This window comes from Henckelia pumila, chromosome 4, assembly GCF_033568475.1.
Source record: "Henckelia pumila isolate YLH828 chromosome 4, ASM3356847v2, whole genome shotgun sequence".
Classification (NCBI taxonomy): domain Eukaryota; kingdom Viridiplantae; phylum Streptophyta; class Magnoliopsida; order Lamiales; family Gesneriaceae; genus Henckelia; species Henckelia pumila.
In genome coordinates this window covers 54,737,552-54,751,529 of record NC_133123.1, presented here as the reverse complement: position 1 = coordinate 54,751,529, position 13,978 = coordinate 54,737,552, and positions in this window count along the sequence as shown.

The window sequence follows — 13,978 nt, the reverse complement described above, 5'->3', positions numbered from 1 at the left end:
AGTTCCGATCGTTGTCTATAAATAGAGGGCTTCATTTCCAATTGCCAATTCCGAGTGTTTCACTCTCCTTTCTAGTCTATTCGAGTTGTTCTAGCCTTCCTAGGCTTGACCAGGTGGTCGGCGAGGCGTTCGGTAGTCATAGCGGAGTTGTGCCCAAGTTCTGGAGGCATCGACATCAAAGGGCTAACGACGGACAAAGGTATAGATTTTGCTTCCTATAAATATTTAGGAGTATGAAATAGCTTAGTTAAGGCTTTTAGAGCACTTTAATGATAGTAGTATCATTTGGCAGTGTAGAACAGACTATAGGCGTGGACCTAGAGTTGGTAGAGCTTGCACTATTTTGAGGTACGAAAGTACTATTCGAGATATCCTGACTGAGTATGCATGTATTATGTGACTGCATGATTTATATGCCATGATATTATGCTGCATTCATTTGCATCTTGCTGTATCTCTTTCGAGATGTCTGTTAGTAGGGTTGTACCCTATCCTGTTAGTGGATGGACTTCCATCTATTTGGGTCCGGTGTATCCACGGTTATCTCGGTATGGGAGCCACCTCCTGAAGCAACGGCACAGCGTGCTACATACCAGGGCCCGGTCTGTCTTTGTTATCTGATCCTTGACCTCGAGTCTATAGGGATTTCACTTTGCATGCATGTATACTCATACTCTCGTACTGAGCATTTTATGCTCACGTCTCGTACTCTGTATTTTCTGGACACCCTATTCCATGGGGCAGGTTTGCGATTGGATGAGGAGGGTGGATCCAGGAGGGGCTAGTCAGTGGTTGGCCAGCTGGAGCTTCGCTTAGGTTTTATTACTATTGTTTGGGTTGATACAGCTATTCGATTTGGTTGTATATTATTGGATAAATTACAGATTCCTTTACTTGGGATTGTATATTGTTTATGGTTTCCGCAGTTTTATTCTGATATCTGTTTAATTAAGTTAATTGCATGCATAAGTTCTGTTTAGTAGGTGATACGGGTAAGGGTCACTACATTTATGGTATCAGAGCATGCAAAAGAATTTTTGGGATTTAGTCTCATCTTGAGGTATTTTTGTAGATGGCAAATCGTGACGACCGGAGTTCTCATGGTAGTGTTGGTGGGCGTTGGGGTGATGCCGACCGGGAGCCTCGTCGAGAACGGCGTCATCGTCATCATGACGATGAGCGTTTCACTGTGCGTCGATTCTTAGCTATGGGTCCTAAGCCCTTAGTTGGAGGTGAGTCTCCGGAGGATGCGGAGAACTGGTTATGTAGTGACCCTTACTCGGATCACCTACTAAACAGAACTTATGCATGCAATTAACTTAATTAAACAGATATGAGAATAAGACTGCGGAATCCAATAACATTATACAATCCCAAGTAAAGGAATCTGTAATTATCCAATAATGTACAACCAAATCGAATAGCTGTATAAACCCAACCAATAGTAATAAAACCTAGACGAAGCTCCAGCTGGCCAACCACTGACTAGCCCCTCCTGGATCCACCCTCCTCGTCCAATCGCAAACCTGCCCCATGGAATAGGGTGTCCAGAAAATACAGAGTACGAGACGTGAGCATAAAACGCTCAGTGCGAGAGTATGAGTATACATGCATGCAAAGTGAACTCCTTATAGACTCGAGGTCAAGGATCAGATAACAGAGACAGACCGGGCCCTGGTATGTAGCACGCTGTGCCGTCGCTTCAGGAGGTGGCTCCCATACCGAGATAACCGTGGATACGCCGGACCCAAATCGATGGAAGTCCATCCACTAACAGGATAGGGTACAACCCTACTAACAGACATCTCGAAAGAGATACAACAAGATGCAAATGAATGCAGCATAATATCATGGCATATAAATCATGCAGTCACATAATACATGCATACTCAGTCAGGATATCTCGAACAGTACTTTCGTACCTCAAAACAGTGAAAGCTCTACCAACTCTAGGTCCACGCCTATAGTCTGCTCTACACTGCCAAATGATACTACTATCATTAAAGTGCTCTAAAAGCCTTAACTAAGCTATTGCATACTCCTAAATAGTTATAGGGAGCAAAAGCTATACCTTCGTCCGTCGTTAGCCCTTTGATGTCGATGCCTCCAGAACTTGGGCACAACTCCGCTACGACTACCGAACGTCTAGACGACTCCCGGTTCAAGCCTAGGAAGGCTAGAACAACTCGAATATGACTAGAAATAGAGAGGAAATCCGGAATTGGCAAGGAGAAATGAAGCCTCGGCCTTCTATTTATAGACAACGATCGGAGCCTCCGATCCTCGATCGGAACGTCCGAACCTCGAACGAAACGTCCGATCCTGTCATCGGAGCTTCCGAAGATCCTGATCTGCCACGTGTCAAAATATCACTTGATGACTCCGGATAGGGGTGATCGGAGCCTCCGGTCCTGATCTGAGCTTCCGATCCAACCACACTTCATGCCTGACGTAATATCGATCGGTGCCTCCGATCACTCATCGGAGCTTCCGATCCTGTTCGGAGCTTCCGATCGTGCCTTCGGAGCTTCCGATCCGTCCAATGCCTAATTCAATTAATTAGCATTAATCCTTTAATTGCTCAATTAGGGCACGGGCTACTACATTCTCCCCCACTTAAGATATTTCGTCCTCGAAATCAGATCTTAAGTACCGAATGCAAATACAGAAATCAGAAACATTCTTTATTCAATCAAACGTTTACAGAGTTTGAAACTGAATACAACTTAAAGAATGAAATCAAAACAACTCAGGATGGTCTTTACGCATCCTGTCCTCAAGCTCCCAAGTAGCTTCCTCAGTGCCTCGGCGCTGCCACTGAACTAAAACCAAGGGAATGACTTTGTTCCGTAAAACCTTATCCTTATAATCAAGGATGCGAAGAGGTTTCTCAACATAAGTCAAATCCTTGTCTACCTGAACCTCAGACCGCTGCAGAATATGAGATTCATCCGCCACATACCGTCGCAATAGAGATACGTGGAACACGTCGTGAATGCTGGATAGATGCGGTGGCAATGCTAGTCGATAAGCCAAATCGCCAATGCTCTCCAAGATCTCAAACGGACCGATAAATCTGGGAGACAACTTGCCCTTAAGGCCAAACCTGAGAATCTTGCGGAAAGGTGACACTCTCAGAAACACTTTCTCCCCGACCTCGAACTGCAAAGGCCTACGCTTGATATTAGCATAACTGTCCTGACGATCCTGTGCAGTCTTAATCCGTTTCTTGATCTGATCAACAATGTCTATCGCCTGCTGGATAAACTCCGGTCCTTCACCCTGTCTCTCCCCCACTTCTTCCCAGAAGAGTGGAGTACGACAACGTCGCCCATACAACGCTTCAAAAGGTGCCATCCCAATACTAGTGTGATAGCTGTTGTTGTAAGCGAACTCGATCAACGGCAAATGATCCTGCCAGGCTGAACCAAAATCCATGACGCACGCTCTAAGCATATCTTCTAACGTACGGATAGTGCGCTCTGACTGACCATCAGTCTCCGGATGATAGGCTGTACTCAAACTGAGAGTAGTACCCATCGCACGCTGAACACTCCCCCAGAATCTAGAAGTAAACCTGGGGTCCCGATCGCTGACAATGCTCACAGGCACTCCATGAAGTCGAACGATCTCCTGAATGTACATCCGTGCCATGCGATCCACAGAGTACTCTCGGCTATAGGCAATGAAATGCGCTGAATTGGTGAGTCGGTCCACCACAACCCAAATAGCATCACAGTTCCTCGGGGATACCGGCAAATGGGTCACAAAGTCCATAGTGATAAACTCTCATTTCCATTCAGGAATAGGCAGACTGTGGAGCAATCCTCCAGGTCGTCGGTGCTCTGCCTTGACCTGTTGACACACCAAACATCTCGAAACAAACTGATAAACACTGCGTTTCATTCCCTTCCACCAGAAACGAGTACGGAGATCCTTGTACATCTTGTTGCTCCCAGGATGAATACTCAACTTAGTGCGATGTGCCTGAGATAAAATCTCTTCTCGCAACTCTTCATCCTGTGGAATCACAAGCCTACCAGACAAACACAGAAAGCCATCTGACTGATAATGAAATCCAGACGAGCTACCCTCGTTAGCTAGACGAGCTAAACGCTGGGTCTTCAAATCAGACATCTGAGCATCTCGGATCCACGAATACAAGGCTGGCTCAGATAATATCGCAAACATTTGGATACTCTGCATACCTTTCTTATGCTTGAAGGTATAACCTGAAGTACAACAGTCACTGATCGCACTAGACATCGAACAAGTCTGAAGTGCGGATAGTCGCACCTTGCGACTCAAGGCATCAGCGGTGAGATTAGCAGCTCCCGGATGGTACTTAATCTCGCAATCATAGTCCTTAAGCAAGTCCATCCAACGTCTCTGCCTCATGTTCAATTCTGCCTGAGTGAACAAATACTTGAGACTCTTATGGTCGGTGAAGATCTCAAATTTCTCGCCATAAAGATAATGACGCTAGATCTTCAAAGCGAACACAATGGCTGCCAATTCCAAATCATGGACTGGGTAATTGTCCTCGTGAAGCTTCAGCTGTCTAGAAGCGTATGCGATCACATGCCCATTCTGAGTCAGGACACAACCTAACCCCTGAAGAGAAGCATCCGTGTAAACTACATACCCTCCAGATCCTGACGGTAATGCTAACACCGGCGCAGAAGTCAACCGCCGTCGAAGCTCACGGAAATTCTCCTCACACTCGGAGGACCACTCGAAATCCACACCTTTGCGGGTAAGTTGCGTCAACGGTCGAGCTAACTGAGAGAAATTTAGAATGAAGCGACGATAATACCCTGCTAGACCCAGAAAACTACGGATCTCAGCAACCGTCGTCGGACGCGACCAATTAAGTACCGCTTCAATCTTGCTTGGATCAACAGAAATCCCTTCCCTGGATATGATATGGCCAAGAAAAACCACTCTATCCATCCAGAACTCACACTTGCTCAGCTTGGCGTATAACTGCTCATCTCGAAGAGTCTGTAGTACCAACTGCAAGTGAGAAATATGCTCTTCCATATTACGCGAATAAACCAGGATGTCGTCAATGAAGACCACAACAAACTTGTCCAAATACTCCTTAAAGACACGGTTCATCAGATCCATGAATATAGCCGGCGCATTAGTCTAACCAAATGGCATCACTAGGAACTCGTAATGCCCATAGCGAGTACGGAATGCAGTCTTGGCTACGTCCTGATCACGGACTCTCAACTGATGATACCCAGATCTCAAGTCAATCTTGGAGTAAACTGATGTGCCCTGCAGCTGGTCAAACAAGTCATCAATACGAGGCAACGGATACTTGTTCTTCACAGTGACTCGATTCAGCTGCCGATAGTCAATGCACAGCCGCAACGACCCATCCTTCTTCTTCACGAAGAGAACAGGAGCTCCCCAAGGAGATACACTAGGACGAATGTACCCCTTGTCCAAAAGATCCTGTAGCTGATTCTTTAACTCACGCATCTCTGACGGAGCCAGACGATACGGTGCTCTAGAAATAGGCGAAGTACGGCATCAACTCTATGCCAAACTCGACTTCCCTAGCAGGAGGAAAACCCGGAATCTCATCAGGAAACACATCTGGAAATTCATCCACAACAGGAATGCTCTTTATCCCAATACTCTCAGCGGACAAATCAACTGCATAGATAAGGTAGCCTTCCCCGCCAGACTCTAGAGCTCGACAGGCTCTCAAAGCTGATACCAAAGGCATCGGGGGTCGCGCTCCCTCACCATAGAAAAACCAACTCTCACTCCCTTCCGGATGAAAGCATACTAATCTCTGATAGCAGTCCACTGAAACTCGATAGGTAGTCAGCACATCTATTCCCAGAATGCAATCAAAGTCTTCCATCGCCAGGACCATGAGATTCGCCAACAGAACGTTCCCTTCGAACTCTAAAGGGCAACCCATCACTAGACGCTTAGCCAAAGCAGATTGGCCCGTCGGAGTAGAAACAGACATCACTACGTCTAGTGCAATGCATGGTAACTTATGCCTCTTAACAAAACGTGCAGAAATGAAGGAATGAGATGCACCAGTGTCAATAAGTACAAGAGCAGGTATACCATAAAGCATAAATGTATCTGCGATGACTTTCTCATTCTCCTCCACAGCCTGATCATGTCTCAGGGCAAACACCTGGCCAGAAGCTCGTGGCCTCAAATGAGAACTCCCAGCAGACTGTCCCTGCGACCTCTGCTGAACGGTGGCCTGAGAACCCGATCCTGAACCAGAACCAGAACCGCCTCCCCCAGACTGTGGACAATCCCTCTGGATATGACCAGTCTCTCCACAACGAAAACAAGCTCCAGAAGCTCTGCGGCACTTGTCGAAAGGATGGTTCTTCCCACAGTGATCACACTTGTCCTTCTTACCATAACGGACAATACCTCCAGAACCAGAGGAAGAAGAAGATCCAGACTTCTTGAAAGTTTGGGCACGGGGACCCAAAGAACTAGCAGGCCTCGACTGAGGGAAAGACCTGTTTCGCCGAATGCTGTCCTCCGCCTGGTGACAACGGCTCACCAAACCCTCGTAGGACATGTCGTCTCCAACCGCCACACGGTCATGGATCTCAGGGTTAAGGCCCTGAAGGAACAGATTATACTTCATCTCTGAGCTATCAGCAATCTCGGGGCAATAGGATAGCAGATCAAAGAACCTCTGCTGATACTCATCGATAGACATGGCTCCCTGTCGCAGACTCAGTAGCTCGCCTGCCTTCGACTGTCGGAATGCAGGAGGAAAATACCGCTTTTGGAAAGCTGTGCGGAACTCGGCCCAGGTGGCCACTCCTCTCGCCGCAACAAAAGGTGCAGAAGTAAACCTCCACCACCTACGCGCACGCCCATCCAGAAGATAGCCAAGGGTCTCCACCTTCTGCTCATCGATGCATTGGAAAGTCTGAAAAGTCGTTTCCATGCGGTCTAACCAGTTCTCCGCATCCTCCGGAGACTCACCTCCAACTAAGGGCTTAGGACCCATAGCTAAGAATCGACGCACAGTGAAATGCTCGTTGTCATGGTGACGATGACGCCGTTCTCGACGAGGCTCCCGGTCGGCATCACCCCAACGCCCACCAACACTGCCATGAGAACTCTGGTCGTTACGATTTGACATCTACAAAAATACCTAAAGATGAGACTAAATCCCAAGAAATCTTTTGCATGCTCTGATACCATAAATGTAGTGACCCTTACCCGGATCACCTACTAAACAGAACTTATGCATGCAATTAACTTAATTAAACAGATATCAGAATAAAACTGCGGAATCCAATAACATTATACAATCCCAAGTAAAGGAATCTGTAATTATCCAATAATGTACAACCAAATCGAATAGCTGTATAAACCCAACCAACAGTAATAAAACCTAGACGAAGCTCCAGCTGGCCAACCACTGACTAGCCCCTCCTGGATCCACCCTCCTCGTCCAATCGCAAACCTGCCCCATGGAATAGGGTGTCCAGAAAATACAGAGTACGAGACGTGAGCATAAAACGCTCAGTGCGATAGTATGAGTATACATGCATGCAAAGTGAACTCCCAATAGACTCGAGGTCAAGGATCAGATAACAGAGACAGACCGGGCCCTGGTATGTAGCACGCTGTGCCGTCGCTTCAGGAGGTGGCTCCCATACCGAGATAACCGTGGATACGCCGGACCCAAATCGATGGAAGTCCATCCACTAACAGGATAGGGTACAACCCTACTAACAGACGTCTCGAAAGAGATACAACAAGATGCAAATGAATGCAGCATAATATCATGGCATATAAATCATGCAGTCACATAATACATGCATACTCAGTCAGGATATCTCGAACAGTACTTTCGTACCTCAAAACAGTGAAAGCTCTACCAACTCTAGGTCCACGCCTATAGTCTGCTCTACACTGCCAAATGATACTACTATCATTAAAGTGCTCTAAAAGCCTTAACTAAGCTATTGCATACTCCTAAATATTTATAGGGAGCAAAAGCTATACCTTCGTCCGTCGTTAGCCCTTTGATGTCGATGCCTCCAAAACTTGGGCACAACTCCGCTACGACTACCGAACGTCTAGACGAATCCCGGTTCAAGCCTAGGAAGGCTAGAACAACTCGAATATGACTAGAAATAGAGAGGAAATCCGGAATTGGCAAGGAGAAATGAAGCCTAGGCCTTCTATTTATAGACAACGATCGGAGCCTCCGATCCTCGATCGGAACGTCCGAACCTCGATCGGAACGTCCGATCCTGTCATCGGAGCTTCCGAAGATCCTGATTTGCCACGTGTCAAAATATCACTTGATGACTCCGGATAGGGGTGATCGGAGCCTCCGGTCCTGATCGGAGCTTCCGATCCAACCACACGTCATGCCTGACGTAATATCGATCGGTGCCTCCGATCGCTCATCGGAGCTTCCGATCCTGTTCGGAGCTTCCGATCGTGCCTTCGGAGCTTCCGATCCGTCCAATGCCTAATTCAATTAATTAGCATTAATCCTTTAATTGCTCAATTAGGGCACGGGCTACTACAGGTTAGACTGCATGGAGACGACTTTTCAGACTTTCCAATGCACCGAGGAGCAGAAGGTGGAGACCCTTGGCTATCTTCTGGATGGGCGTGCGCGCAGGTGGTGGAGGTTTACTTCTGCACCTTTTGTTGCGGCAAGAGGAGTGGCCACCTGGGCCGAGTTCCGCACAACTTTCCAAAAGCGGTATTTTCCTCCTGCACTCCGTCAGCCGAAGGCAGGCGAGCTACTGAGTCTGCGACAGGGAGACATGTCTATCGATGAGTATCAGCAGAGGTTCTTTGATCTACTATCCTATTGCCTCGAGATTGCTGATAGCTCAGAGATGAAAAATAATCTGTTCCTTCAGGGCCTTAACCCTGAGATCCATGACCGTGTGGCGGTTGGCGACGACATGTCCTACGAGGGTTTGGTGAGCCGTTGTCTCCAGGCGGAGGACACTATTCGACGGAACAGGTCTTTCCCTCAGTCATGGCCTGCTAGTTCTTTGGGTCCCCGTGCCCAAACTTTCAAGAAGTCTGGATCTTCTTCTTCCTCTGGTTCTGGAGGTGTTGTCCGTTTCGGTAAGAAGGACAAGTGTGATCACTGTGGGAAGAACCATCCATCCGACAAGTGCCGTAGAGCTTCTAGAGCTTGTTTCCATTGTGGAGAGACTGGTCATATCCGGAGGGATTGTCCACTGTCTGGGGGAGGCGGTTCTGGTTCTGGTTCTGGTTCAGGATCGGGCTCTCAGGCCACCGTTCAGTAGAGGTCGTAGGGACAGTCTGCTGGGAGTTCTCATTTGAGGCCACGAGCTTCTGGCCAGGTGTTTGCCCTGAGAAATGATCAGGCAGTGGAGGAGAATGAGAAAGTCATTGCAGGTACATTTCTGCTTTATGGTATACCTGCTCTTGTACTTATTGACACTGGTGCATCTCATTCCTTCATTTCTGCACGTTTTGTTAAGAGGCATAAGTTACCATGCATTGCACTAGACGTAGTGATGTCTGTTTCTACTCCGACGGGCCAATCTGCTTTGGCTAAGCATCTAGTGATGGGTTGCCCTTTAGAGTTTGAGGGTAACATTTTGATTTCAAATCTCATGGTCCTGGCGATGGACGACTTTGATTGCATTCTGGGAATAGATATGTTGACTACCTATCGAGCTTCAGTGGACTGCTATCAGAGATTAGTACGCTTTCATCCGGAGGGGAGCGAGAGCTGGTTTTTCTATGGTGAGGGAGCGCGACCCCCGATGCCTTTGGTATCAGCTTTGAGAGCTTGTCGAGCTCTAGAGTCTGGCGGGGAAGGCTACCTTATCTATGCAGTTGATTTTTCCGCTGAGAGTATTGGGATAGAGAGAATTCCTGTTGTGGATGAATTTTCAGATGTATTTCCTGATGAGATTCCGGGTTTTTCTCCTGCTAGGGAAGTCGAGTTTGGCATAGAGTTGATGCCGGGTACTTCGCCTATTTCTAGAGCACCGTATCGTCTGGCTCCGTCAGAGATGCGTGATTTGAAGAATCAGCTACAGAATCTTTTGGACAAGGGGTACATTCGTCCTAGTGTATCTCCTTGGGGAGCTCCTGTTCTCTTCGTGAAGAAGAAGGATGGGTCGATGCGGCTGTGGATTGACTATCGAAAGCTGAATCGAGTCACTGTGAAGAACAAGTATCCGTTGCCTAGTATTGATGACTTGTTTGACCAGTTGCAGGGCACATCAGTTTACTCCAAGATTGACTTGAGATCTGGGTATCATCAGTTGAGAGTCCGTGATCAGGATGTAGCCAAGACTGCATTCCGTACTCGCTATGGGCATTACGAGTTCCTAGTGATGCCATTTGGTTTGACTAATGCGCCGGCTATATTCATGGATCTGATGAACCGTGTCTTCAGGGAGTATTTGGACAAGTTTGTCGTGGTCTTTATTGACGACATCTTGGTGTATTCGCGTAATACGGAAGAACAAGTTTCTCACTTGCGGTTAGTACTACAGACTCTTCGAGATGAGCAGTTGTACGCCAAGCTGAGCAAGTGTGAGTTCTGGATGGATAGAGTGGTCTTTCTTGGCCATATCATATCCAGGGAAGGGATTTCTGTTGATCCAAGAAAGATTGAAGCGGTACTTAATTGGTCGCGTCCGACGACAGTTGCTGAGATCCGTAGTTTTCTGGGTCTAGCAGGGTATTATCGTCGCTTCATTCTGAACTTCTCTCAGTTAGCTCGACCGTTGACGCAGCTTACCCGCAAGGGTGTGGATTTCGAGTGGTCCTCCGAGTGTGAGGAGAATTTCTGTGAGCTTCGACGACGGTTGACTTCTGCGCCGATGTTGGCATTACCGTCAGGATCTGGAGGGTATGTAGTTTACACGGATGCTTCTCTTCAGGGGTTATGTTGTGTCCTGACTCAGAATGGGCATGTGATCGCATACACTTCTAGACAGCTGAAGCTTCACGAGGACAACTACCCAGTCCATGATTTGGAATTGGCAGCCATTGTGTTCTCTTTGAAGATCTGGCGTCGTTATCTGTATGGCGAGAAATTTAAGATCTTCACCGACCATAAGAGTCTCAAGTATTTGTTCACTCAGGCGGAGTTGAACATGAGGCAGAGACGTTGGATGGACTTGCTTAAGGACTATGATTGTGAGATTAAGTACCATCCGGGAGCTGCTAATCTCACCGCTGATGCTTTGAGTCACAAGGTGCGACTATCCGCACTTCAGACTTGTTCGATGTCTAGTGCGATCAGTGACTGTTGTACTTCAGGTTATACCTTCAAGCATAAGAAAGGTATGCATAGTATCCAGATGTTTTCGATATTATCTGAGCCAGCCTTGTATTCGCGGATCCGAGATGCTCAGATGTCTGATACGAAAACCCAGCGTTTAGCTCATCTAGCTAACGAGGGTAGCTCATCTGGATTTCATTATCAGTCAGATGGCTTTTCTGTGTTTGTCTGGTAGGCTTGTGATTCCGCAGGATGAAGAGTTACGAGAGGAGATTTTGTCTCAGGCGCATCACACTAAGTTGAGTATTCATCTTGGGAGCAACAAGATGTACAAGGATCTCCGTACTCGTTTTTGGTAGAAGGGAATGAAATGCAGTGTTTATCAGTTTGTTTCGAGATATTTGGTGTGTCAACAGGTCAAGGCAGAGCACCGACGACCTGGAGGATTGCTTCACAGTCTGCCTATTCCTGAATGGAAATGGGAGTTTATCACAATGGACTTTGTGACCCATTTGCCGGTATCCCTGAGGAACTGTGATGCTATCTGGGTTGTGGTTGACCGACTCACCAAGTCAGCGCATTTCATTGCCTATAGCCGAGAGTACTCTGTGGATCGCATGGCACGGATGTACATTCAGGAGATCGTTCGACTTCATGGAGTTCCTGTGCGCATTGTCAGCGATCGGGACCCCAGGTTTACTTCTAGATTCTGGGGGAGTGGAGTGTTCAGCGTGTGATGGGTACTACTCTTAGTTTGAGTACAGCCTATCATCCGGAGACTGATGGTCAGTCAGAGAGCACTATCCGTCCGTTAGAGTATATGCTTAGAGCGTGCGTCATGGATTTTGGTTCAGCCTGGCAGGATCATTTGCCGTTGATCGAGTTCGCTTACAACAACAGCTATCACACTAGTATTGGGATGGCACCTTTTGAGGCGTTGTATGGGCGACGTTGTCGTACTCCACTCTTCTGGGAAGAAGTGGGGGAGAGACAGGCTGAGGGACCGGAGTTTATCTAGCAGGCGATAGACATTATTGATCAGATCAAAAAATGGATTAAGACTGCACAGGATCGTCAGGCCAGCTATGCTAATATCAAGCGTAGGCCCTTGCAGTTCGAGGTCGGGGAGAAAGTGTTTTTTAGAGTGTCACCTTTCCAAAAGATTCTCAGATTTGGCCTTAAGGGCAAGTTATCTCCCAGATTTATCGGTCCGTTTGAGATCTTGGAGAGCATTGGCGATTTGGCTTATCGACTAGCTTTGCCACCGCATCTATCCAGTATTCACGATGTGTTTCACGTATCTCTGTTGCGACGGTATGTGGCGGATGAATCTCATATTCTGCAGCGGTCTGAGGTTCAGGTAGACAAGGATTTGACTTATGTTGAGAAACCTCTTCGTATCTTGGATTATAAGGATAAGGTTTTACGGAACAAAGTCATTCCTTTGGTTTTAGTTCAGTGGCAGCGCCGAGGCACTGAGGAAGCTACTTGGGAGCTTGAGGGATGCGTAAAGACCATCCTGAGTTGTTTTGATTTCATTCTTTAATTTGTATTCAGTTGCAAACTTTGTAAACGTTTGATTTGAATAAAGAATGTTTCTGATTTCTGTATTTGCATTCGGTACTTAAGATCTGATTTCGAGGACGAAATATCTTAAGTGGGGGAGAATGTAGTAGCCCGTACCCTAATTGAGTAATTAAAGGATTAATGCTAATTATATAAATTGGGTATCGGACGGATCGGAAGCTCCGAAGGCATGATCGGAAGCTCCGAACAGGATCGGAAGCTCCGATGAGCGATCGGAATCACCGATGATATTACGTCAGGCATGACGTGTGGTTGGATCGGAAGCTCCGATCAGGATCGGAAGCTCCGATCACCCCTATCCGAAGTCAACAAGTGATATTTTGACACGTGGCAGATCAGGATCTTCGGAAGCTCCGATGGCAGGATCGGACGTTCCGATCGAGGTTCGGACGTTTCGATCAAGGATCGGAAGTTCCGATCGTTGTCTATAAATAGAGGGCCGAGGCTTCATTTCCAATTGCCAATTCCGAGTGTTTCCCTCTCCTTTCTAGTCTATTCGAGTTGTTCTAGCCTTGCTAGGCTTGACCCGGCGGTCGGCGAGGCATTCGGTAGCGTAGCGGAGTTGTGCCCAAGTTCTGGAGGCATCGACATCAAAGGGCTAACGACGGACGAAGGTATAGCTTTTGCTTCCTATAAATATTTAGGAGTATGCAATAGCTTATTTAAGGCTTTTAGAGCACTTTAATGATAGTAGTATCATTTGGCAATGTAGAGCAGACTATAGGCGTGGACCTAGAGTTGGTAGAGCTTGCACTGTTTTGAGGTACGAAAGTACTGTTCGAGATATCCTGACTGAGTATGCATGTATTATGTGACTGCATGATTTATATGCCATGATATTATGCTGCATTCATTTGCATCTTGCTGTATCTCTTTCGAGATGTCTGTTAGTAGGGTTGTACCCTATCCTGTTAGTGGATAGACTTCCATCGATTTGGGTCCGGCGTATCCACGGTTATCTCGGTATGGGAGCCACCTCCTGAAGCGACGGCACAACGTGCTACATACCAGGGCCCGGTCTGTCTCTGTTATCTGATCCTTGACCTCGAGTCTATAGGGAGTTCACTTTGCATGCATGTATACTCATACTCTCGCACTGAGCGTTTTATGCTCACGTCTCGTACTCTA